This window comes from Trachypithecus francoisi, unplaced genomic scaffold (genome assembly GCF_009764315.1).
Source record: "Trachypithecus francoisi isolate TF-2019V2 unplaced genomic scaffold, Tfra_2.0 Lachesis_group10, whole genome shotgun sequence".
NCBI lineage: Eukaryota > Metazoa > Chordata > Mammalia > Primates > Cercopithecidae > Trachypithecus > Trachypithecus francoisi.
In genome coordinates this window covers 105,537,660-105,564,928 of record NW_022681455.1, presented here as the reverse complement: position 1 = coordinate 105,564,928, position 27,269 = coordinate 105,537,660, and the positions used below count along the sequence as shown (strand labels likewise).

General features: G+C 41.9%; 1 protein-coding gene across 4 annotated transcripts in view; it reads left to right on the top strand.

Annotated features, from left to right (window-relative positions):
- The window catches only part of CDH11 (cadherin 11), a 177,913-nt gene that overhangs the window by 66,254 nt on the left and 84,390 nt on the right, over positions 1–27,269 (top strand). For 3 of the 4 annotated variants that reach the window (XM_033218672.1, XM_033218671.1, XM_033218673.1), the window contains exon 2: positions 3,927–4,051. The gene's annotated coding sequence lies outside the window, so the exon portion shown is untranslated. Of the gene's footprint in view, positions 1–3,926; positions 4,052–20,726; positions 20,792–27,269 lie in introns of those variants that run through there. The other variant, XM_033218674.1, reaches the window with a different exon arrangement.

The following is a 27,269-nucleotide window of genomic DNA, read 5'->3' as shown; positions in this document are numbered from 1 at the left end:
TTGCCCTGGGGAGTGGGCCTCCCGGTGGGTTCTTAAACCTGGGGAAAAAGGAGTGGATTTATTGATCTAGCCCAGTTATGCTACTTCTTTGCTGTATGCACTTGGGTATATGCCATTCAGCCTCAGTTTCTCCATCTGTAAAATGGAGAAACTCTATCTCCTTGGGCTGTGCTGCTCCCTTCATTGGCAACTCTTTCCATTTTAATGGAGATCCTAAGAGAGGGAAAGTGGCAAAAGGAAGGATATGGCTCTGCATGTACTGAGCCTTCCACACAATCAGAGTTCAACAAAAGGGAGCTGCCACAGTCACAGCTGCATCCGCCCCTGACTTGATTTTGGTATGCTTACCGAGTATGTCCTTCATTCCACTTTATGCACTCGGGCTTCACGGTGTTCTTTTTCCTGATTTCTAGTCTTTCTGAAATAGTATATGGCATGTACTGTCTGAACCCCTAAGAGGCTTAGTGCTGTGGGCAGCCAAGCACAGTGATGGATGGGCTGATAGATGACAATGGCGCTGTATTTGAAGACAGCCCATGATGGTGTGCAGAGCTGGGAAGATGGCAGAGAGAAGTCCTGAGAGTAGGTAGGAAGTGGGTGCAGCAAGGCTGGAGTGTACTTTCCTGGCTCAGAGGGGAACACATGATCCCAAGTCTGGGGGAATCATGAGCTGTGGGGAAGATGAAGGAAAATGAACATTCCAGCCATGAAGGCCAGTGCAGAGAATGCAGAAACAGACAACCCGCTATAGCCCGCAAAGCTGTCTTAGCTCCATCAGCTACGCTGAAAGCATAAAGAACAACTTGAATTTTGTATGTTCATTTTTTTCCTAAGAAACATGATATAATTGTATACCAAAATTTTTCACAGAATCCATAGTCCCTCTTTCTCTAATGTTTGCAGTGATTAGAATTCATAGACAATTCACCGTCTATTTTTGCTTTTCTTCCAAAGCTTTTTTGATTGACTGCACAGGCTTTTGGAGAAAGGATTTCTATAGGAAACATTTTGCAGGGAGGTAAAGAGTGCAAGACAAAGTGGGGAGTTCAATAAGTGTTTTACAGATTTCAGAAGTCAACCTTTCTAAACATGCTGGCCACAGTAACAGCTGCATTATTAACAGAAGACTAGAGAAGGAAAACAGAAGGTACATGGGCTATGAAGTCAGCACTGCTGGATTCCATCTATACCCGGGGTATTATTGGCTGTACACTTTCAGCAAGAGTCTTACCTTTTTCTGTTGTAGGGTGAGATGGCGTTCATAATACCCAGGATGGTTATATGTGGTTAAGGGTAGTTCATTGGTGAGATACATGGCAAATATCTTTTCCACCCCTATTTATAACATTCCAGTTATCTATTGCTGAGTAACATGACATCCTAATATTTAGTGGCATATAGCAACAACTTACTACTATCTCTTACAGTTCTGTGGGTTGATTGAATTCATTTAGGTATTCTTACTTGTTATTTCCTGCCATGTAGTCAGATGGCTGGAGTTATATGAAGATTTGAATGGATTAGGTGTCCAAGATGACATCTTTAGCCCCCTGTCTGGCACCTCACTTAGAAGGCTGAAAGAGCCGGAAATGGATTGACACCTCTCTCTCCATCCACACAACTTCTCCACCTGGTTGTCTGGAGCTTTCTCACAGCACAGTAATATCAAGTATTTGAACTTTTGACATGGCAGTCAACTCCTCCTAGAGCAAGCATTCAAAAAGCACAAGATAAGCTGCGGGGTTCCTGTATTAGTGCACTTATGCTGCTATAACAAAATACCACAGATGGGGTGGTTTAAACCACAGATCTTCATTTCTCAAAGTCCTGGAAACCAGTGGGTTCGGTTCCTGGTGAGGATCTTCTTCATGGCTTGCAGACAACAGTCCTCTCACCGGGTCTTCACATGGGAGAAACAAAGAGAGAGAGCTCTGCTTTCTTTTCCTTTTCTTAGAAGAACAATCCCTCATGACATCATCTAAACCTAATTACCTCCCATAGGCCCCACCTCTGAATACTATCACATTGTGGGTTAGTGCTTTAATATGTGAATTTTGGCGAACAAAAACATTGAGCCCATAACATTCTACTGCTGATCCTGCAAAATGCATGCAAAATACATTCATTCTATACCAGCAACCTCCAACATCTTAAGATTCAGCATAAATTCTGAGGTCTAAAGTCCAAATTCTCATCTAAATAAGTATGAGTGAGACTCAGGATACTATTCATCCTGAGACACAATCAGTATGGATGAGATTCAAAGTGCTATTCATCCTGGGGCAACATTTGTCTGCAGCTGTGAACCTATGAAATAAGATAAATTACGTGCTTCCAAAATACAGCGGTGGGACAGGTGTAGGATAGGCATTCCCTTTCTAAAAGGGAGAAATTGGAAAAAAGAAAGTAGTGATGGGTTCCAAGCAAGTTTATATAAAAAGGCAAATACCAGTGAATCTTAAGGCTCAATAGCAATTTTCTTTGGTTCAATGCTTTGCCTTTTGGACCGACCAGGGTGGAAGTCCCTCTCTCATGGTTCACATAGTGTCAGTTCTGCTGTTTCATTGTTATGCAGAGCCAGCTCATAGTCCCATAGAAGGAGACTGCACAAGGGCATGCCTATCAGAGGGTCTGGGTTATTGTGGGGCAATTTTGGAGACTGGCTGCAGCATGCAACATGGTTGACAAGCAGGGTCCTTCCTCATTTGTTATGCATTGTGTGAACTGCTGCATGTAGCATTTCTTCCATGACTCCCTGTGCCTCCGGGAATAACTCCAGTGTTACTCTGTCCTGACATTTGGATAAATAGCACACAAGAGGACAGCTTTATTGTTCATCTTGCTACAGTCACCAAAACCAGGCTCTGTGAAAAAATTTTAGTAGGTCTAAGATCCATTCACAACCCTTCACTAAAAATGGCTTTTGTTTGCTTGTCTGTTGTTTTGGAGAAGGCTTTGTGTAGGATTATTAGATGGAAGCAATATCAGACAAGGAAAGAAATTTGGAAAGAAATGAAGTCAAGTCAAAGAAATAAGCTGTTTAAGCCCCTAATTCAGGCTGAGTTGATCCTAGAAGGTAGAAGCCTAGAGATGAAGGACATTCAAGAACTCCTTTATGCTGTTGTGTTAGGAAAGCTATGCCAGCTGGCACCTTTCTTGGTTCAGTGCCTCAGTTTTTAAAGATGACAGCTGTTTAGACACTCCATATTCTTTTCTTTATTCACTCAACAAATATGCATTGAACAGATGCTCTGGGCTAGGAAATGTGTTAGACATTTTGGGAGATATGAAGATGAATCAGACCAGAATCCAAGCAGAACACAGCCCCCACACAGAAAGTCTAAAATGTGGTGTTGTGGGTGGGGGAAATGCAATCTTGAAAAGAGTTGCAACACTCTCAGCCCAATGCTCTGGTCTGCTGGAGTGGGGATAGCATCTCCTATTACCACCACCGCTATTGCTACTCTTCGTCTTTGAGCCTGTTGTTCACGAGGATCTGTCAACACCAGAACAGTGCTTCTCACTTTAGGAAGGAAGACACTGCTTTGGCTTTGGAACATAGGTTCTATCAGAAATGGGCTCTCAGTCTTCATACCTTCCCCCACCAGCTTGTTCTTCGTGCAAGAGCAAATGTATATGAATTACATGGCATGTTATAACAAGTTGTGTGTAGAATTGCTTTATCATTGTCATCATAGTACCAAATGCATGTATGGTTAATCATGCACTATCCAATGGTATTTATAAATCCATGATAAGTTTTTCCCACTTTTCACATAATTTTAGTAATTGGTTTATCTCTCTCTTTGCACACATGGATTGTCATCTTCTAGAAAAGTCTGTCACATGCAACTGTGTATAATATTGTATCACTTTGCCAATTCATGCCACCACTAGGTTACTAATGATCCTTTCACTTTTTGCAGAAATCACTGTGTTTTCGGCTCAGCGGCCCTGTGACATTCCTTCCTGTTGTCCTTTGTTGAGTGACCAATCAGATGGGTGGAGTGTGTTACAGAAATTGGCAGCAAGTATCCAATGGGTGAAGAAGGTAAGCTGGACTAACATTACTGAACAATTCATATGTTTCTATGTATGTCAAGATGGAAATTATGTCTGTCTCTCAAATGTGGCTTGATTTGGAACTTCACTAAAGCCGAAAGTAGAATCTGAGAGGGAGAGAAAGGCCTACCTTTTTCAGTAGTGAGGAGTGTGATTATTCAGTGTTGATGTTATTGGATTCTCTTTATTGAACACCTATTATGTGCTAGTAGTAGTAAGATCTGGAGGAGAAAGAAGGAACTAAAGGGATTATAATTCTTTAGCAAGGACTCGGCTAAACAGGCCAACTGAGATGATTGCCATGTTGCTTTTTTCTCCTTTTCTTTTGAAAATAAGTCTTAAAATGGGAACAAAGTAGCTTATATCCCACAAGGAAATGAGATTGCTAGGAGGCTGAACCTTTTAGACTTCAAATGACAGGGCCCTCGATCATGAGCCAGGAGGCCTGGTTTCTACTCCCAGATCCAGCTCTGCCATTCACTGTCTGGGCTATGAGATTAATGAGCCATTTACTGGGCTGCCAGGGTGGCTGGACCTAGGATTTCTAACAGTTCTTACATTTTAGGATTCTGTGAATCCATTTACCTTCTCCATCTGCTCGGTGATAACTGGAGCAATATTCATAGGAGACATCTAAATATCCAGATAGAAATTTAAGAATTAATTCTACCAGCATGACTTTCCACTCGGGGAATCTAGACCTCCTCATCCAAGTGCCTACGACTCATCTCCATGTGGATGTCCAGTGGTGCCTTAAACACGTATGTTAAAGCCAGGTTTTTCCTGGACCCCACATTCCTGTAATAGTATCACAATGCGCCCAGAATAGAAACACGGGCAGAATACTTTAAGCCTCTCAACCCCTCACCCCTGATAGCAGTTAATTCCTCTTGATTCCTATTCATTCTATTCTTTGTCTGTCTCTGAAGTAGTTTTGTTTCTCTCTATCCCTATTGCCACTGTCCAAATGCAAGTCAAACTCTTTTTCTCCAATGTTACTGAAATTGTCACCTAATAAGTCTTTTTCCCTCCAGGGTTATTTCTCCCTCATCAGCTCCAATGTGATCCATGATCTATATATATCCTGAACAATGTTCTTAAATCCACACATTATGTTACTTTCCCACTTATTCCCTTTCGATGATAGAAATAAGCTTTTCTTAACAAGTTTCTAGGATCCTTTAATGAGAAGGGCCACTGTTTTGCTGTCCAGATTCATCTCTCAGCTGCTATTCCCTCTCCACCTTGTTTGTATTATATACATCCACTCTAGGACCTCCTCATGGGGCACAGCCATTATTTCCCCAAAACCTCATAATCTCTCTCACCTCATAAGCACTCTTAACACATTTTATATCTTAGCTTGGACTTCACTATCACTAAGGAGCTATTTCTAATAGGCTAAGATTACCTAGACAATACTTTAGCAGCCAGGGATTACGCCATTTACAGTGATTTCTACATTGGACTGTAATTGTCTATTTAGTTGTCTGTCTTCCCAGCTAGACCTGGAGATTTTTGAGGACAGGACTTATTTGGCACCACTGTGCTCCCAGTTGCAAATACTATATCTGGGCCAAAGTATGCACTTAGTAAGTTTATTAAGCAAATGAATAGGGGCCCTTGGTATATTTTTAATTAAATGTGAGGAAGGTGGACTACGGTGACTACTCAGAGAAAAGTCATAATAACAGCAGCTAACAGGTTTTGCATTCTTACTATATGTCAGGTTCCTAAGGATGTTGAAGGTATGACTCCCCTTAATCCTTCCAAAAGCCTTATGTGGTAGGTATTATTAATGTCAAACGTTTTATAAATGAGAAAACTCAATCTTGAAGAATGTATTAGTCTGTTTTCACACTGCCATAAAGAACTTCCCTGAGACTGGTGATTTATAAATGAAAGTGATTTAATTGACTCACAGTTCTGCATGGCTGGGGAGGCCTTAGGAAACTTTAGAATCATGGCGGAAGGAGAGGTAAGCATCTTCACAAGGTGGCAGAAGAGAGAAGAGAAGCACGTGTGAAGGGAGGAGAGCTCCTTATAAAACTGTCAGATCTTGTGAGAACTCACTCACTATCACAAGAACAGCACGGGGGAAACTGCCTCATGATCCAGTCACCTCCCTCCCTCCACACTTGGGAATTACAGGTTCCTCCTGTGACACATGGAAATTACAAACTGAGATGAGATTTGGGTGGGGGCACAGAGCCAAAGCATATCAGGGAAGATAAATAACTTGTCTACGACCATAGTGCTGTAACTTTTATCCTTGGAATTTGTATTTATGGGAAGTCTAACTTTAGCTAGAGTTTGTGTCTTTTACCACTCTCCTTGTCTGCCTTTCTCCTGAATGCATCTCCCATATTATGGGCAAAAACCATTATCTCCACATAAGACCAGGGGCTTTTCTTGCAGCCCACACAAGCTGTTGTTAAATAGATGGTAGTCCTCTGTGACAGGGAACTATAAATTTCTGATAATTTCTCAGGTATTTTATACTCTTGTGTTAATGTGGGCCTGTTTTGGGAAAAAATTTTAATGTGAGGAGTCCTCACCTCTTTCTCTCATGGTCTGGTCAATATCTGTTAAGGGATAAACCAATGAATGAGAACGCTTATCCTAGAGGCAAAATGGCACTCCCCTGCAAACGCACCAGAATGATTTGGAAATTGTATAACTGACTCCTCTGGCATTTGCTTATTTTGCACTCATTTGCTCCGAAGCCTGGCTCAGCAGAGGACGTGCCTCCCTCCTGTGGGTATGTCTGTGAATGACGATCATCTCATTTCTGCTGAGACAAATGGGCCTCTTCATTTCATCGGCTCTTTGAATTCCTCAAGAAGATGTGCAAGTGACATTTTCTATTTTTCTAGATAATAGGGGCAATTAGAATGAGGTATCCATGAATCAGACTCAGAAGGTAAATAGAAAGTACTTGAATTTAATTTCATGTCTAGGAAATCTGTTAGTTTTTTTTTTTTTTTTAACCTGGAAATTAAGAACGGTCTATTTTGAAGAGTTCTGCAAAGCTTTTATTCCAAAGAGAGGAAGGTGAATTACTCCAATGCTGATGGCATGAAACCTTTATAAAACAAAACAAAACATAAAACAGCAGGAATGCAACTGGAATAATCCTTTGATTTTTCAGGATAAGCTTCTTCTTGATGGAAAAGAATTCTGTGCCTGGTGGAGGAAAGGACTTGTTCTTGATCGCACTGTAAGGATTTTGAAGAACAAAACTAACCAATGACTTTAGCTGAGACTCAGATTCTTGATTCCCAATCAGGTCAAGATGCCAGGTTTTCTTGAACAGGCACCTATGACATGCCACAAACGCAGGCAGAGATGAAAGGGCACTTCCTCTTTCCTCAAGGAGTTTACAGTCAGGTAACTGCATATGGCAGTCAAAATCCAAGTGGGAAGGAAAGACGGAGAGAGACTTCAAACAAAGGTGGCATGGGTTCACAGGATCGACACTCTAGTTAATTTACAATGAAATCCACTGGAGCTTGAGCTTCCATTTCTAGCACACGTGTCTTACTTAAGAACCTTCTCAGAGCAGAGGAGGAATTATCTGGGCAGCTACAGGATAAGGCTTCTAAGCCCTGTGACCTTGCTGGGTTTTCAGTAGAGCACAGGGGACTAGAAATTAACATCTTGGAGAAGTGGAAGAGATTTGCCCTTTGCTCAAGAGAAGTGTACACACATTGGCATCCTGCTGAGTAATAACCAGCAGGAATTGCTGGTCTCAGGTCACCCAATTATCTTTCATTTGCGTAAGAATGAATCCCAGAAAGCTGCTTCAGGGCAACTCACCTGTGCTGCAGAACGCACTGGGCTCTGCATTGTCCCTGAGAGCTTGAAGTATTAGCAATCTGCTTCCTAACCCCCTGTGCTGCTGGTTCTGTCTGTGAATGCATATTTCCTATTTTGGGATGTAGGCCACTGTGGAGAAGGAGGCCAAGTATCTGTCTCTATCTGGTGTCATCAGAATCATAAACAGACACTTAGTTCACTTGTTGCCTACACATTGCAGCTCTTCAGTGTGTACAATGTGGCTGTCATCACCACAATCAACTAATGATTACATGAAGCCCTTATGTGGTGGGCCACCTGAACATCCAGTCCCTGCACAAAATCATTACTAAAGGAAAAACCTCAACCAAAGTTGTGGTTCTTTGATCTTGCTTTACTTAGGTAGCGATGGGCAAAGGGGTCAATGACTGAATTTTCTGAGCATGCCCTTGTACCAGACACTGTGCTATGTGCTTTACATTTATTATCTTGTTTGACGTCACCAAGACTTTGGCTGCTATGTGCAGGGGTCATGATTCTTTCATAGATGAGGATACTGAGGTTTAGAGAGGTTAAAGAACTTGCTGAGGACCCCTGATGAGCAAGGGGTAGAGACAGGGTCTCCACTCTAAGCACAGCAGTGTAGTGCCTCCTATTGATCAATGTCTCTTCCAATTCTTTTGTACCTTGACTTACAGTCTTAACCAAGCTGGGATGGGAGGGAGTTGGAGGGCAATTACTATTACAGTTATTTTGGTATGGCAATGTCCTAAATCTCTACTTGAGTTTTTTTTTTTTTTTTCAATAATAGATTCAGGGGATACATGCACATGTTTGTTGTATGGGCATTTTGCATAATGGTGAGGTTTGGGCTTCTAGTACACCCATCACCAAATTAATGAACATTATACCCAATAAGTAATTTTTGAACCCTCCTCCTCCCTTTTTGGAGTCCCCAGTGTCTATTATTGCCATCTTTATATCTATGTGTGCTCCCCGTTTAGTTCCCACTCATAACTAAGGATATGTAGTATTTGATTTTGTGTTTATGAGTTTTTTCACTTAGGATAATAGCCTCCAGCTTCATCTATGTTGCTGCAAAAGATATGGTTTCATTCTTTTTTTATGACCGTGTAGTATTCTTTGTGGCTGTGTAGTATTTCATAATATACTATACAGCCATAAAAAAGAACATAATGTGTGTGTATATATGTGTGTGTGTATGTATATTCTACATATATGTGTGTGTATAAAGAGAATGTATGTGTGTATAGAAATACATATATGCACACATAAATACATATGTATGTCTATATATACATATATACACACATATACACACATATATACATATATGCACACATATATATGTGTATATATGTGTGTATATATACACATGCATAGGTTCTCTCTATACACACATGTATATGTGGAATATATATACACACACATGTATACACACATGCATTCTTTATGTGTATATATGTGTATATACACACATATGTGCGTATATGTATATATTATACACACGTATATATACACATACACGTATGTATAGATACACAGACATACACATATATACCACATTTTATGCACACGTATATGTATATATACACACACACACCACATTTTACGCACACATATATGTATATATACACACACACGTACACACATATATATACACACATACATACACCACATTTTCTTAATCCTGTCATTTTCTGATGGGCACTGAGGTTGATTCCATGACTTTGTTATTGTGAATAGTGTTGTAATAGACGCATGAGTGCAGGTCCTTTTTTGATACAATGATTTCTTTTCCCTTCAGTAGATACCCAGTAGTGGGATTGCTGGGCTGAAAGGTAATTCTATTTTCAATTCTTTGCAAAATCTCCACACTGTTTTCATGGAGGTTGTATTAATCTGCATTCATACTAACAGTGTATACGCATTTCCCCTTTCTTCACATTCTAGTCTCCACTTGAGTTTTAAAGGAGACTTAGCTGGTTCTGGCTAATGCAGCAGGATGCGACTGAATGTATCCAGTGAGTGAGGGGCAAAATGGCAAGAGGAGAAAAGACTCTGGATGTGTTCACTCATCAGTCATCTTGAGAACCATCCCTATGTTAGGCGTTGAACTAGGTGCTGGTGATACAATAATAAATCATGTGTATCAACACAACAATGAAACTGTACTGTTGCTTCCAAAGAACCCCTCTTCTTGTGATGGAGCCAGGCTGGCAAACAAATAATCATGGTACAGAGTTCCTTTTAGACAGCTCCCTGGATCTGTGAGAACACAGAGGGGCTGACTTCACTGGAGGAAATCAGGCAGAGCTTCAGTGAGGAGGTGACCTCTGGGTTTAGACTTGATCATGAGTAGGAATTTATCTGGAGAAGACCAGGAAGGCTTTTCCAGGCAAAGGGAACAGTACAGCAGTTGTTATGTCAGTATTTGTCATTACTAGGTGGGATGTCCCATGACAAATTTGTTTTTATTTTTATGTATCCTTAGATAGATACATTTAAATAGTTAAGATGGTTAAAATAGGTAAAGATGGTTAAAATTTATAAGATGAGGCTGGGCCTGGTGGCTCACACCTGTAATCCCATCACTTAGGGAGGCCAAGACGGGTGGATCACAAGGTCAAGAGATCAAGACAATCCTGGCCAACATGGTGAAATCCTGTCTCTACTAAAAATATAAAAATTAGCTGAGCATGGTGGTGCACACCTGTAGTCCCAGCTACTTGGGAGGCTGGGGCAGAAGAATCTCTTGAACCCAGGAGGCGGAAGTTGCAGTGAGCTGAGATAGCACCACTGCACTCCAGCCTGGTGACAGAGCAAGACTCCATCTCTAAATAAATAAATAAATAAACAAATAAATAAAAGGTGAAAAAGAGTCTACAGAAAATTAAGTCTTCTTCAATTCCTATACTCTAGGCCTTCAATTTCATTCCCTGGAAGCCACTATTGTCAGTTTTCTGTGTGACTTCCAGACAGTTTCTGGGCAGTTACAAACACACACATCCATATAGCTACTTCCTCCCACATTTGTATACATAGATCACACCCAGCTATAAACACTGTTTTATACCTTGATTTACTTATTTTATTTTATTTGTTTTTTTGAGACAGAATCTCACTTTGTCACCCAGGATGGAGTGCAGTGGTGCAATCTTGGCTCACTGTAACTTCTGTCTCTGAGGTTCAAGTGATTTTCATGCCTCAGCCTCCAGAGTAACTGGGACTATAGGCTTGTGCCACCACAGCTGGTTAATTTTCTGTATTGTTAGTAGAGATGGGGTTTTGTTACATCGATCAGGCTGGTCTTGAGCTGCTGGCCTCAAATGATCTGCCAGCCTCGCCTCCCAAAGTGCTGGAATTACAAGCCTGAGTCACTGCGCCCAGCCACCTTGATTTTAAAAGGAAAAATTTATTAAGTTTTTTCCTTTGTTTTGCTTGCACTCATTTATTTAAAACTTTTTAATTTTAAGTTTTAAAACTATCCAAACCTACAGAAAAGTTGCCCAAATAACACAGTAAATTCATATGAACACTTCATCTGGAGACACTGAATTTTAAAAAATCATTTTGCCATGTTCTATGCAATGATTTTATGGATTTAATCCCTAATCAAGGTATAGCTTGGATGTCAGTTACCTGGAGACCAGAATGCAGTTCCTCTCCCCAGCACTGATTTAGTGAGATAAAGATGTTCTCGAAATCGATAATATGTTCCTCTCATTGTCAGTTTCCCTGAGATGCCCACAAGCAGCAAATCCACCCCCAGGATGGGGATCCATCCCTAGAATGGAGATGCCCCTCTTTGGGCCACTTGATCTTTGGGAAAGGATTTTCTCTGCCTCCTCAAGTGCTCAGCAAGTACTTCTTGGGTAGGCGAGCATGCTCTCTGCACTTGCCTTCCGGGCCCTGTGGTCCAAGATGGTAACAGGCAATCCAGTTGAAATCTAATCACTTCACTTCCGACAACCAGCCATATAGACAGCATTATCTCTTCTGTTCAGCTTGTCAGAGTCAACAGGGCTTCTCAAAGGCTGGTGTAGGATTCTCTCCTTTGAAAGATCAAAGCGCCTGAGCATTGCTCAGGTTACCTGTGCATTTCCTCCCTGCTTTACATGGCAAGGGATAGTCTGTACTCAAAGTGAGAGGGACTTTGAACAGCATGACAAGCAGGAAGTAACTTAATAAGGCAGTGTCTTATGATTTTGTAGTCATGTGCCCTAGGCTTAAGAGGATTGTATTCTGGTATTCATTCATTCATTCATTAACTAATCAAATAATTCCTGAAAGCCTCCTTGGTACTCTTTTATGCTCTAGGCCAAGATATGTGCATGTTCCTTGCAGACTGGGTCCCTAGGATCTACTGGGTGACAGACAAATAGACAGTCTCAGTCAAAGAAAGCAATTGAATGTGAGGGTGGTGGTGTGGAATCTCCAAGGAATTACTTCTTGGCCATTTGTTAATTAATTCATACATTAAACACACATTTACTGACCCCGCCTATACTCTCTGGCCCTACATGATTCTTGAGCCACAGAATTACCATTTCCTTTCCTGGCTACTAACTCAAATTATCCTGTGTGCAGTGGGGGACTCAGAGCTCAAGGCAATTAAAGAAATCAGGGAAGTAAAGGGAACGAGCTATACTAAAATCTGCCACCAATTACATGTGTCTGCTGAGGATCTAGAAGACTGTAGCCAGACACCTGGCGGATGCTACCATTTGGAAGCTTTAGAAAATTTGTGGAGAGGCTAGTGAGTTTATCTTTTCTAGGGGTTCTTTTACAATTTAAGCACCATTCCAAAAGCTGTTAGGCTGCCATAGCAACAGTTCATACACACACACACACACACACACACACACTTTTGAGGGAAACAAATTTTTAAAAACTTGGTCACATTCTTGCAAGGGTTTGTGAGAAGATACCTCTGTAAATGAATGTCTAGCAAGTTTCCTGAAGTATCACATTTCTGTCTATAACATACTATTTTGGACCTCTTAACACTCCCAACCACTTTCCAGAATTCCCACTTGAAAGATGGACCTAGGAGGATGTTGATTCATTGCCCCGAACCATTTACATCATTCTTTGGGCAAGGAAAGTAAAAGCCTCTGTGTAGTTTCATCTAGCCACTGGTTTCTGCCGGAGCACACGTCCCTGCCATGCCAGCCTCGACACAGTGTGGAATGGAACCAGCGCCCACACAAGGCCCCACTAGGGTGGCTGGAGCTCAGACTCATGGGAGCATGTCCGGCTCTATTCTCTCTTCCCCAGTCCTTCTCCACTGAGCCGCAGCATTATTTCTCTAAATCCAAATTGTATCAAGTTGCTTCAGTATAAAACCCAAGCTTCAGAAGCTTGCAGTCCCTCTCAGAATAAATTGCTAAGTCCTTTGCCTGGATTCTAAGACTCACTTGATCCAGGCCCCACTCCCAGAAGCCTCCCTTCCCCTCCCTCCCATTTAACTCTGTCCATATTGTGCTGCTGGTAGCCCTGAACGCATTGTGATGTTTGACACCTCGACTCCCTTGCACACGTTTTTCTTCTCTGCCCCCATTTGTCCGAGTATGCAGAGAAGCATCTTCTCCTCCAGCAGGGGCTCCTAGACCCTGTGAGATAGTTTGTCACTTTTTACTTCTGTGTAGAGCGTGCCTTGATTCCTCAGTGTCTATCACTTCCATGGGTCCTGGGTATATGTATCTTCATGAGCTCCCTTTTCCATTAAAAAAATTAAAAATTACAGTTTATGACCATTTTGGTTTAAAGAGGAATATAGCGTTCTACCCTAAAAGGTCATTGTTTTCTTCTGATTTTAAAAGAAATTAAAACATTGCTGTGCATCCTCTAAAAGTGTTGTGGGCACTGTGCCTACTGTTCCTAATGGAGCAGCCACACTGATGTTCCTGGGTTACCACATTGCCAATTAGTTGTCTTCAAGTTTGTTAAATCCTTGAGAATAGAGTTTGACTGTGTAATACCATGCCATCTATTGCAGTGTGTGGAGTGCATACTCATGCGTGGTGAACAGGCTTTCACAGGAATGATAGCATGGTCTCCATCCACCTGCCTTCCACTGCTGAGAGCTTTGGCAGACACTCCCTCTTAGGCTAATGCTCCTCATCCATTTTCAAAAGGAACAAGATCCTCCCCTCCCTTTTTCTGCACAGCCCTTTAAACTGCACAGAGCTTCCTTGTGCATTATCCAGTTTGATTTCTTGAAATGAACATTAGCTACCCCATTCCATAGAAGAATAAAATGAGGCCCAAAGAGGTTAAGCAGAGCCTAGAAAACAGAGTTGTCCCCTGCCCAGAGTCACACGTAATATGTGGCAGAGCCAGGATCCTACTCCTCCCCTCCCTCCAAGACCAATGCCAATGTTCTATCAAACCACAGGACAAGAAACCTAAATTAAGGCAGAGATCACTTCATTCCCTTTACTATTTTGGAAGCATCAAGAACTGTAAGAAACAGGAAATCCCAACATGGGTAGAATTGCTTCTGCACTGAACACTGCAATGCACCACCCAGTTCCCCAGTTCACTGAAGTTCTGGTGGTCTCAGCTACTGGGAATGCTCTTGGCAGATGACCTCACTTGCGGCTTTCACCTCAGCCAAAGTCATGCTCTTTCCCAGGGCAACTCACATTGGAGGGCTGATCAGTAAAAGGCTGGCCATCTCAGCTTTCTTGGGATTATTTTGAAGGACGATCCTTAGCCCAGATGATCTTAGCCCACCCAGATGCAGGGTGGTCTAAGGCTGTTGCTGGGCTGCAGCACACATCTTCTCTTTATGTCTGCTTTTGCTTCCCCTCCCTTTTCTTCTCCAAGTGTTATTCCAAAGGGTACCCCCTAGTAAACATCCCCATGCTAAACTCCATCTCAGAGTCAGTATCCCAGATGATCCAACCTATGACAAACTTTATTTTGCAACAAGCCTTCCTGTGTCTGTGCATGAATACACAAGATTCATTTGTTCCTCCATTGTTTTCACTGAATGCTTATTCATGGGATGCTAAACACTGTGCTAGGTACCAAGACACTGTGGTGAACAAGACAGAAAAGGACCTGTGGTTGCAGGGAACTTAAATTACTTCTACTCTGAAGGCAGATATTAATCCTATTTCTGAACTAAAATTATGCATCTTTCAGAGCATTCTGGTCACCTGAGCATTTACATGGAGTAGCAAGAGAAGCCTCCCATCACCTGAGCCCTGCTGATTGCTTTGCAGAGTAAACATTGCTTTCAGGAAATCAGTAGCAGTGTCTGAAAGGCTTTCCCACCCTGTTAGAGGAGGACCCAGAGTGAAGTTGGGGCTACAAGGAACTTGGGATAGACAGGAGAACAGGGGCTGGAATGTCTGTCCACAATAGATTTGGAGAGGGAGGATTCAGGTGCAGATGAGAAAACCAGTGGGAATCATTGTCAGGATCAGAAGTTGAATGAAAAATATCAGACAGAGGGGAGACAGGTCAAGATTTGATTTGTAGCAGGTTGGAATAAGGTCCAAGGGAGGGGTGAAGTGGGAGTTTTCTTGCAATTCTCTACAGTTCTTATTTTAAACTATTTATTGACATCCTGTTTTAACTGGAATAAAATCCAGACCCAAATTTTGCTGCCAGTGCTTTCCTTGAGACAGTCACTCCCTACCTCTCTCTTTGCCCATCCGCTCAGCTGCATTGGACAATTGCTGCCCCTTGAGCAGACCCAGCCCTTTCTAACCCCAGGTCTTGGAAGTCTCCTCACACACCTGGCTCTTTCTCATCTTTTAGGATTCAGCTTAAATGCCCCCTTTTGAGAGGCCTTTCCTGACTTCACAACCTCTGAAGCTATATCCTCCACCCACCCTGCAGTCATTGGACACTTCCTCATTCAGTGTAATTCTTCACAGCAGCAATCACAATTAGCAAATATCATGTCGATTTCATTTCATGGCTGATTTTTATATTTTCTGTTTTCCCCATGAAATTCTAAGCCCCGTGAAGTTTAGAGAGTTGCTCAGCCATATCCACCCCTATGTCCTGGATGCCAAGGGCAATGCCATCCATACTAGTAGCACTCTGTAAACATTTCTTGAATTAACTACTAAACCAATATGACTACGCCAATAACCAATTATTAAGCATTTCCCTAATGAGTTGACAGGAATACAATGGTTGGTATGTTTGGGACAGAAGCCTGGAGCCTGGGCTCCTCCACACTGCTGGGATGAGCAGAATCTTCAGATATCTCTCTCTCTGAGTTCCTCCTGGACCATCACTCAGATTCGAGGGGCGTCATTGCCTGGAGCACTCCACTCTGGGGAAGCCAACAGCTGCATAATGGTTTCCCTGTCCATACATTAACATGGGCCTTTTGGGGCTGCTCCGGCTTGCCTGACCCATCTCCCAGCAGAAAAGGCCATGCATCTGTAATACTCTGGAAAATTGCAGCTGACATGTAGCTAGGTACCCAAAGTGGTTTCACTCAAACAAACGCAGAGAATAAAAGCCATGTGCTTAAAATGCTTGAGTAGATATCAATCAGAAGAACGTTCCAATAATCCATGTTTATGAAGCCTGTTAGTATGAATTTTTGAAATAACACTTACTCCACTTTATTCTTGACAAATGGTGTTTGTGGCCATTGAGATATTTTATTTCAATTACGTGTGGATGTTGTAGGGAAAAGGTTTCTGACAGTATCAAGGCATAAGACATTTTTTATTGTGCTTTTATCACCATTCCTGTTGCTAAACTCGACTGGACAGTTCATTAAGATGAAAAATTAACAGCACATACTATGGAGAGACTGATCATGTTCCACGATTATTCTTCACAGCTTTTGGAGGCATCAGAATTCAGAGTAGCAGACATGACAAACATGCTGGTCTTTGGAAGAGGTGGCGATTGGCCAATCAGTTGGTACCCATGTGTATTCCTACTTGTATGTTCAGCCATGAGTTGAGATGCTGGAGGAGAAAGAAAATATGGAAAACATGGTTGTTGCTTTCCAAGAACATACCATCTATTTGGGAAGGCCAGGAAGATGTCAGGTGTCAATCCAGGAACTGCAACGGGTTAGACAATTGCCCAGCACTTTGGTTCTGACTGTAAGTTAGAGAGAAAACTCATTGTGGACTTTAGAGAAGAGTTCTTAGACCTTGAAGAATAGTAGGATGTTGATTAATAAAATATGTTCTAAAAATAGTAGCTGCTCATGGCTATGAGGTTGCTTTTGGGGAGTAATGAAAATGTTCTGAAATTAGATGTTGGTGATACATGCACAACTTTACAACATACCAACAAACACTGTACACTTTAAAAGGCTTATTACACTTTCTATGCATGCAACAAAACATCATATGTGGCCAATAAATATGTAACATATTATACGTCAATAAAAAGCATGGTCTTTATGATGTATGAATTATATATTAGTAAGTCATTATTTTCAAGCACTCTACAAACTCAACACTGCTAAATTACAGTGAATTTTATTACAGGTGAGAAAACTATAATTCATTAGAACAGACACATCGATGAGGCCGAGTGACATTAATTGAGGACTTGCTTCATATGGCAAGGAAGAAGGCGCTTGCCGATTCTGTGGATGAGAAAACCAAGAGTCAAATCAGTTCATGCTTTGCCTAAGAAGCCACAGAGGTGGGAAATAATCGGGCTGGACTTCATCTCTTTCACATCCGGATGCTTCCCACCCCATTCTTCTGGTGCCCAAAAAAGACAGATCCTAAGATGTTGTAAGAACCTGAGTGGCAACATGATAAAGTGATGTGTCTCTGCGAGTATTTTAAAGTTTGTGGAATGTCCTCACTTCTTTTCTGTCGCCTGTTCTTAGACCATCCCTATGAGATAGGATCAGAGGCAGGTGTGCGGTGGGAAACAAAGGAATGGAGCGAAAGGAGACCAAGTGTGTTTTTGCAGGCTGCATAAAGAATGCTGTATTTGTTTCGCAAGTGTCCAAGGTGTTTTCTCTGTGCCTTCATCTCTATTTTGGGCTCTTTCTCTACCTAGACTTTGATATGCATCCTGTTTCCCCAAGGCAAGAGGAATTTCCGAGTGAAACGATAGAGATATGGGATCCACGGATATTTAGAAGCAAGGCTTAGAATTAGATGTCCTGTCTGTTACATATAGAAGTAAGTGCTGTTTCTTTTCTCCTTTGTGGAAGGAGTAGATACACATTTCTATTGTAAGTCACATGTTTAGATTAAAGGCACTTAACGCATTATCTCCCCTGCAGAGATAATGAGAGAGCTTTTGATGTCATTCTCAGCTTACTGGTGTAAATAATGGGTCAAATTCTCATCCTGTTGGACAGGGTGGAAATCCGACTCAGGATTTGTAAATACTGCTGCATGTGATTTATTTTCACAAGACATTTTCTTCCCTAGCAGACAGTGGGATAGCAGCGTCCCGGGAAACAGCCCGTGGAGGAGTCACGATGCATTAACCTAAGCAGTGAGATCAAAACAAAAGCTCTGCTTGTGATCCCCCTGCCAGAGCCCCAATCTCCGCAGTCCCCACTGTGTGACTGCATTCGGGAAGCCTAGATCAAATTAGATCTTCCCAGAGTAAAAAGAAACTGGGGGACTTAGGAAATGGAAGTCTTTCTCAAGCAGCGGATGTCTTCTTTCCTCATTTGTTTGGAGTTTTGTTAGCGTTAAAGAAATTAAAAGAACAATTCTTTTTTTATTAAAAAAAAAAAAAAAAAAAGAATGAACACTTCTTGAAATACATCCCTGCCAGTTTGGGAGTGCGTTTGCTTTCTCCCCTCATGAGAGGGCTTGGATTCAGCCTGACACAGGAGTGGGGGTGTCTGGCTTCTCATCTTTTATCTACCTCCTGCTGGACAAGTGATTGTTCTATGTTTCTATTTGCTTGTTTGTCACAAATGGTTGGTGACTTCCAGATCCCTCCCCAGCCCCAGGCTCCTCTTGGGTTTCTTCTCTCAGGTCTTGGCACTCTTGTCTCCTCAGGGAAGTGGAAGAGCCTGAGTCCCTGTTGCTGGGATGTGGATGATCCCAAGGGCTGAGTAAACAGTTCAGAAGCAGGTGTCTCTGATGGAGGCTACTCTAGCAGGGTTGTTAGGGGAGAGAGGAGGGTGGTTATTACAATCATCCAATAATCAATGCCTACACCAGAAGGATTTTGTGTTAATGGAGGAATGTTTTACTTTTAATGCACTGAAACCAATGACTGTCACACAGGAAGGCTCCCTAAACAGGAGTCAGGGTGATGGGGATGGCAAGGTGCAAATCTACACAGTTCCAAATATCCAGGTGTTTCCACACTTAGGACTGTGTAGACAGAGGTTCACAGTGACTGATGGAGTCCAGGTCACAGCTAGAATTGTACAGCATGTGCTGGAGGGCCATCTGCCAACACTCTGCCTCTGCAATGAGAGAGTAGGGGTGGTGGGAATTTTGTCTCCACTTTTCAGTGCAAAAACAAAGGCTGAAAGATCGAATTATTTTCTTGCTGCCACATAGCTGGCAAGTGGTATCAGAAGATGGAAGTTGAACTAAAACTTCACATCCAAAGTGAGCTTCTTAGATCTCTCGGGGGCTCTTCCTCTGCTTGAGCTACTGGGTTTCCTCTCTCATGAGATGTTGCCCAGAGCAGGCTGCAGTGATGTGGTGTGGTCTGCCCCCTTGAATGGCTCCACTCTCTCTTACTCAATGACAGAAACCTTAGGCTGGAGTATATATTTACTTTCAGTGTTTCCTTTTTCATCCAAAGTTCTTGCATGAAACATCTCCATCTGCCCTGCCATCTTCTTTCTGCCTTTTGTCTTCTCATCTCAAAATTTCTTCTTTTCTGAGTTATTTCAGGCAGAGAGTCAAGTGGTGGATGTTTGCAAACAAACTGGGACCTAAGTATCCGAATGATTTCTTGTCTTCAAAGTGTATCTCCCACTGGGAGCTGGACTCTAATTACCTATGATACCACCTTGGCTAATAATATCTCTAGAACTCTGTTGTTGGGGCGAGGGGCAGTCTGCATTTTGAATCATTTTAGAAATGGCAATAGGTCTGTCTTAGGAGAACATATGAAGCTTCCAAAATGACATCCTGCAGGCAGGATGGCTGCAGAATGGGAGAAGAACATGGCCCTTTACATGGGTTGTGGTGAGCAGTGATTTATGATCCTAATGGGGTAGTGGGGTCTGCATTTCTTTTGTGACTTCAAAGCTGTCTCCATCAGGACATTTCAATGCCTGGGTTCTGGCATTTGCACAAAGTCAACCTCTTTAATTGCAAACCATGGTCTCTATGGAAGAGAAACATGGCAGGCACCTTCCTATTAATATAAGCAGGTACAGTACCAGATCCATTGCCTCTAGAGTCTTGAGCAGAATAAAGCCAAGCCTTTGAATCAAGCCATAGGGAGAATCAAGAGGCTCTGGGGTAAAGCAGGAAATAAAAATGAAGATAGTTAAAGAGGCTACACTAATCATGCAGTCCACCTTAAAGTCAAATTGTTAAAATGAAACCTCTAAGATCATCACAGTAGTCATATGACCTTGAGTGAGCTATTTAGCCTCTTAGAGCTTCAATTTCTTCACCTATAAGATGGGAATAATATAAGTGAAAACCCACAGGGCTGTGTGCAAATTAATAAAAGAAAGCATGTAGAGTGCTTAGCATAGGGTTCAGCATGAAATAAGCCCCTGCTAATTATAAGCCACTATCCTCATCGGCTGCTATTAGTGAGCTGGGACTATCTGGACAAGAAGCCCTGAGCAGACAGAAAGCCAAATTGGGACTGACTTTGGACCTGTCCACTCTCACGTGGAAACTGTATTTTTCCTGAGGGAACAGATTTTCTTTCTTGAGGCAGCCTCAGTCCAACTGTCGGATAGCAGCCTTCATCTTCACTCGGATCTCTGAAAACTAAAGACTAGGTATGACTTATGCTTTCATTCTTCGTCAATAAAATGAGGATAATAATAACCCTTACTTTTGTTGGCTGATGTGTAAAATGAGCTAATGTTCATGAAAGCCCTTTGTAAATTATAAAGTGCTATAAAGTATGAATTATTACTGTGATTGCTCTACTCCAGGTATTCCATAAACAATGTGGGAAATTGAGAACACACACTCCTGGCATTCAAAAAGCATTTATGCCTTTTTAAGTATATAGCTATAAACTGGCAGCAGATGGGTTTGATAACGCAGTCTTCAATCAGATTCAAATGTTAGCAAGCGCCCATTAAGGGTGACTTTCTAGCGGGGCACTGCTGTGGGTGCCAGCAGGCAGCTGGGCACAATGGTTGGCTGTGACAGGCTGTACTTCTACTGGGCTTGAATACCAGCTGCTCATGTGCTTTGCAACTTACTTTGAGCTGAATTACCAAAGGTCTCCTGAACCTCACTTCCCTCATCTGTAAGATAAAGGTAATAATACCTACCTGACTGAGTTGCTGTGAAGAGTAGATAAGATAATTATCACCAAGCCCTGGGCCCACTCCCTAATGCAAGGGATTGGGAAGCCACCTCAGTGTAGCACCCTGGATGCTCTGATTGACAGTGGTTCCTTCTTTTGCCTTGAGCCTCTCACTGAAATAAGTCGGGGTTCCTTCTCTCGCTGGGTTCCCAGCAGCCTTTCAAGGTCACTGCCAGTGCAGCTCCCCAGCTCTGCCTCCCAGCACCTCAAGAGCCCTGCTGATCCTCAGGCCTCTCGGTCAGTTCCAACATAACTAGATCCTCTTGATAACTCGAGGATCCAGGAGGACGTGAGGAAATGAGAACATGGGATGGAGCAGAAGGCCATTTGTGAAAGCCAGTGTGAACAGCCTGAATTCCTGGCCATGTCCCTCAGATGCTGAGGGGCCTATCTGGACCCCAAGGACCCTGTATGACCAGCCAATCTCATGTGGGCAGTCCAGATACAGCCACATGCACCCTGTTATGGTGACTAACCAGAGGAATGTAAAAGTGACTCCAATGCCATTAAGCTTTAGGGTGTGGGGCTCTCTAATGCTGATAGTATTTTTTGAGCATTTGCTACCTGCTATACATAGTGTTCGGCACTTCAACAAGAATTATCTGATTTAATCCTTCCAACAACCTAAGGAGAAATGTACTCTACTATTACCCATAGTTCTGAAATGAGACCACATGATTAGGAAGTGCAGAGGTCGACTGTGAACCTAGTGCTCATGACTGCAGCATTACTTACCAGGGTACAAATGGCCTGTGGCCAGGATAACAGAGGTCTATGGCATACTGGCAATGGGTTGTTCTTCCATCTAGCTTAGTCCACTGTATCCGTGTTAGTTTTCAGATGTTTCCATTGAAACAACGTTCCACAAATTGATGGCTTAAGCCGCAGGCATTTATGGTCTCACAGTTCTGGAGGCTACAAGTTCAAAATCAAAGTGCTGGCAGAGTTGGTTCTTTTTGAGTGCTCTGAGGGACAATCTGTTGCACACCTTCCTCCTCGCTTCCCATAACTCAGGCCTTCCTTGGCCTCCTCCTTGTGTCTACATTTCCTGTTTTTGTAAAGATATCAGCCACGTAGACTTAGGACCCATCCTAATGACTGCATCTTAACTTCGTCATGTGCACAGACCCTAATTCCAAATAATGTCAGATTTGCTGAAACTAGGGGTTAGGGCTTCAACATCTTTTTAGGAGACACAATTTAACCCGTAATACTGTTCCATAATACCACCCATAAACACATTTCTAGGATTTACCCATTTCCTGGAATGTATCCAAGTATAAGTGTCTTTCTCGCGTAAGTATTCATTGAATACTGCTTAAGTGCTTCATACCATGGCACCACCTGGAGATAAGAAAGTGAGCAAAACACCTATGATCCCCATCTTCATGGATTAATGACACACTCTTGGAGGATTTCAAGTCCATAGACCCTCGCAGTGCTGGCGCTAGGCTTTTTTATTTATTTCGTTTTATTTTAGAGATGGAGTCTCACTCTGTTGCCCAGGCAGGAGTGCTGTGGCACGATCTGGGCTCACTGCAACCTCCACCTCCCGGTTTCAAGCGGTTCTCTTGCCTCAGCCTCCCAAGTAGCTGGGACTACAGGCACACACCACCAGGCCCAGCTAATTTTTGTATTTTTAGTAGAGATGGGGTTTTACCATATTGGCCAGGATGGTCTCTATCTCCTGACCTCGTGATCCATTCATCTTGGCCTCTCAAAGTCCTGGGATTACAGGCATGAGCCACCGCACCCGACCACTGGTGCTAAACTTTTATCATTAATTTTAAATGGCTCATCTAAGGGGGTAAATGAAGGTATCTTCATCGTTCTGAATAAATCTAAAGAGAGGATAGCCAGGAGATGAGTATTAATATTTGATTAACTTTATTTGCATGTGCACAGCTCCATTTGCAAACTGGTTTGTGATTTCTCAAAATCTGTGTGTGTGTGTGTGTGTGTATTTTCCTAGTTTACTGGTGGGGTGTCATCGCAGGCCTTCTAGACCAAGCCCTGCAAGCAGGATGATGTTAACCAGGGTGTATCACTTATTAGATGGAAGAAGGATTAGCCTGTGCTCTGTTTAATTAAGCTTCACTTAATGGGCAAACGTTTCCTTTAACAGGCTTGCTGTCACCTCATCAGTTATTTAAGGCAGTTCATTTCACAGCAGGGGGCAAAAAGAGAGAAAGGAAAAATTTATCATTTGCTCAAACTTGATTGATCTGAGGAAAAGTGTGGCTGTCTAGAAGGTGCCTAATTGCTGCTGTGATCCTGTGCTTATTCTCTATTTTGTCCCAGGCTTCTTATTGAAACGCTAATCAGGATTAGGTCTCACCTCTTGATGAATGATTTTGTAAAATCTTGATATTTCTCATCTCAGCTAGGAACGTCTGTATGCAAGTATAATGCCACTGCAACTGAATGGGAAGATAACTAATGCCCTTAATTTCTCAAAGAGGGCTGTGATTTGGTACATACAGTACAAATCAGGGGAAATCAGACTGAAATTAATTTCCTTTTTTTGCAAAGGCACTACCTCTGTTATATCATGAGTCGCTTTTCTTTGGCTGTTTTTGCTGCAGATTTAGGGAACGCTTGGCACGTGTATTTGGGTTTCTTTCTCATGGCTGAGGTCAAATTTAGGTTCTATCATTTTGTTTGATGCCAGAACTTGGGCTTAAGTTCTCTGATTCTCTCTCTCTCTCTCCTCTTTTTTTTCGCTCTCATCCTGTCACCTAGACTGGAGTATAGTGGCGCAATGTCGGCTCACTGCAACCTTTGCTTCCTGGGCTCCAGTGATCTTCTCACTTCAGTCTCCTGAGTAGATGCCTAGATTTCTTTTCTTTCTTTTCTTTTTTTTTTTTTTTTTTTTTTGTAGAGACAGAGTTTCTCCATGTTGCCCAGGCTGGTCTCGAACTTCTCGGTTCAAGCAATCTGCCTGTCTTGGCCTCCCAAAGTGCTGGGATTACAGGCATGAACCACTGTGCCACTCCAATTCTTTTGTTTGCCAGTTAGGAATTATCCCTGCCTCACAAGACTTCAAAGATTCAGTATCATTCATGCTTCTAACTCAAGGTCTAATGTTTCAGGTTTGCAATATAATATTTTCCTTTGCCTTTATTCCATCGCCTCCCCCATCGATTCACTCTCGGTGATGGTACAGAGTTATTTTTCCTTCTCCCACAGCAATCACACATCCTTGTCAATCTGAGTCTTAGACTCTCTGCTTCTTCCATGTCCTAAGGGTTTGACACATCCAGATGGAAACTGAATAAGTAAAGCAGACATTCATTTATTTTGACCAGGGGACAGACACCAAAATTATGGACATTTGGCTATTTTTTCATGGTTAATTGACTCGCAGCTGACTTTCCATCTTTGCATGCTTCAGCACAGGTATGAATCTCAGCATTTTCTTCATTTGCAGTGGCCAAATAATAAAACATATTATAATTATGGTTATCATTTCTTTGTTATTCATGTGTGTATGTGATCCACCACCTGCTTATATTTTCCGCATCACCCCTTTTCTCTTTCCTGAGCAAGCTGTGTGTTTTCACAGTTCCAAAATCCTGTGGTTACCTGAACATAGGATCTTATTTCATGTCTTAAATATTTGCTCCTGCTGTTCCCTGTGCCTGGATTGCTGTTCCTCACCTTGAATATTTGACTTATGTGTATACTACAAGACTAAATTCCTACCTACTGGCTTATCCACTAAGTCTTCCCCGACCAACTGCCTCATACCCTGGTTTATGTGACTCTGCTGAATTAGCCCCGTGAGTCCCCCATCAAAAAACTTTTCACATTTTACTTATGTTCATCTGTTTTCTGGGCTACTTCTCACCAAGCCAACAACACCATTAGGCTCTCAGTGACCTGAGGACCATAACAACATTTGTTTGCTAATGCCTCTGCTTGATACACCACCGGACTCCTGCCCGTGTTCTAGGTATGTTTGGTGAATGCATTTCTATTATTTTTTGGTACATGTGAACCATTATCTATGAGTGCTGCATTCTGAAAAGACCTTGAAAGTTACCCACTAATCCAGTGTGGTACATGCTCCTAATATAAATTATCCTGACTCCAGGACTTGGGTATTAGTTGTTTTCTGAGAACTGTATCAACTCAGAGGATGAAAGAGAACATTATTCCTAATTCCTCAATCAATTAGCACCATAGTTAATCCTTTCATCCTTAGGCCTTTTACATTGTAGGTCACCTGTCAATATTGAAGGGCCTGTTCTACCTTCTCCTGGGGAAACGAAAGATCCCTCCTTGAGTTTTACTGATCTCAGTTACACTGATGTTAAAACTTCTCAAACTAGCCAGGTATAGTGGCTCATGCCTCTAATTCCAGCACTTTGGGAGGCTGAAGAGGGCAGATCATCTGAGCTCAGGAGTTTGAGACCAGCCTGTGCAACATGGCAAAACTACAAAAAATACAAAAATTAGTCAGGCTCAGTGGCACCTTCCTGTAGTCCCAGATACTCAGGAGGCTGAGGTAGGAGAATCACTTGAGCCTTTGGATACAGAGGTTGCAGTGCACTGAGATGGCCCCATTCCACTTCAGCCTTGAAGACAGAGGGAGATCCTAAAATTAATTAATTAATTAAGTAATTAATTCTCAAACTGCCTACAGTTTCCCAAGTGTGATCTCTTCTGCCCAACAAGGTTGCTTTTGTGAGGACTACGCATGGGCACTCTGAGTTCACAGGAAGATAGTTAAAAAGAAAATGATTATAGAATTTGAACTAAAAATAACATGGTACTTGAAGATTGACTTGCAAAGTCCAGTTCATTGTTCTGACAGATGCATTTCAAGTAGAGTTGCCAGACAAAATATAGGAATTTGAGTTAAATTAGAATTTTAGATAAACAGCAAATAATTGTTTTAATATAAATATGTCTCCCAAAGTGTATGGGATATACTTATACTAAAAGCTATTGCTGTTTATTTGAATCTAAATTTAATTGGGGGGTCCTGTAATTCCGTTTTCTAAATCTAGCTCCCCTAGTTCCCACACAAGTTAATTTCCTGCACATTATGATATAGGATGCTTGATATCATAGATACGGTAGAGTTTGTAACATTATCTAAGCTGCCTGAGTCCCAAACTGGTATCCATTCCTAAGGTCTTACGATCAGGATAAAAGATTTTCTACTTCAACACAAAGTGCCTTTTGAAAATTTGTGGTGATTATTTCCAGAAATCTGTCCCATCTTAGCATTGCCAGAGTTGGTTTATCATGAGACATAACTCAGGAGAAATAAGCCATATTGAGATCATTTTTATCAAGGGTACTCATGACATAGGCAATTTGACATGTCACAAGCCTGACTCCAGTGTCAGGTGAATTCCCATTGAGGCCAGGTTCTCTCTAAAAAATGCTGTAAGTTTGTGTTGTGTAGGACATTGGAAAGGTAATAAAAGAAACTCTACTTCAAATAACCAAAGCCGCACAATAGAATAAGGACAAGCACTTTACTCTAATGCTATTCATTCAGCCAGTAAAAACAACGTCCAGTGTTCTCCCATAAAAACTTCCATTCTCTATGCTCATTAAGGAACTGATTCAACATTCTTTAGCAAGTTATAAATGAAAGAACTGCCACTATTCTTCTGTAAACTGAATTTCTCCTCCTCATCATGCTTTTCTTGTTCCAGAGTTGCTTCACTGGGGGGAAAACATCACATCTTTGTATCAAGATCTTTAATATTCTTGGCAGAAAAAAAAATTTCATTTTATCTCTCTCATCTGTCTGCTCAAAGTTCAGTCTCAGAGCCAAGGTTTTAATTTGTAATTATTTGAAAGAGACTTTTCTTTAAATACGTTCGACAAGACGTCTACGTAGTAGTTTCTTTTTTTAGTGGCCCTGCGAACATTTCTTCTGGCTTTTGGTTTGGATACTGCTGGTGTTTCAGTTT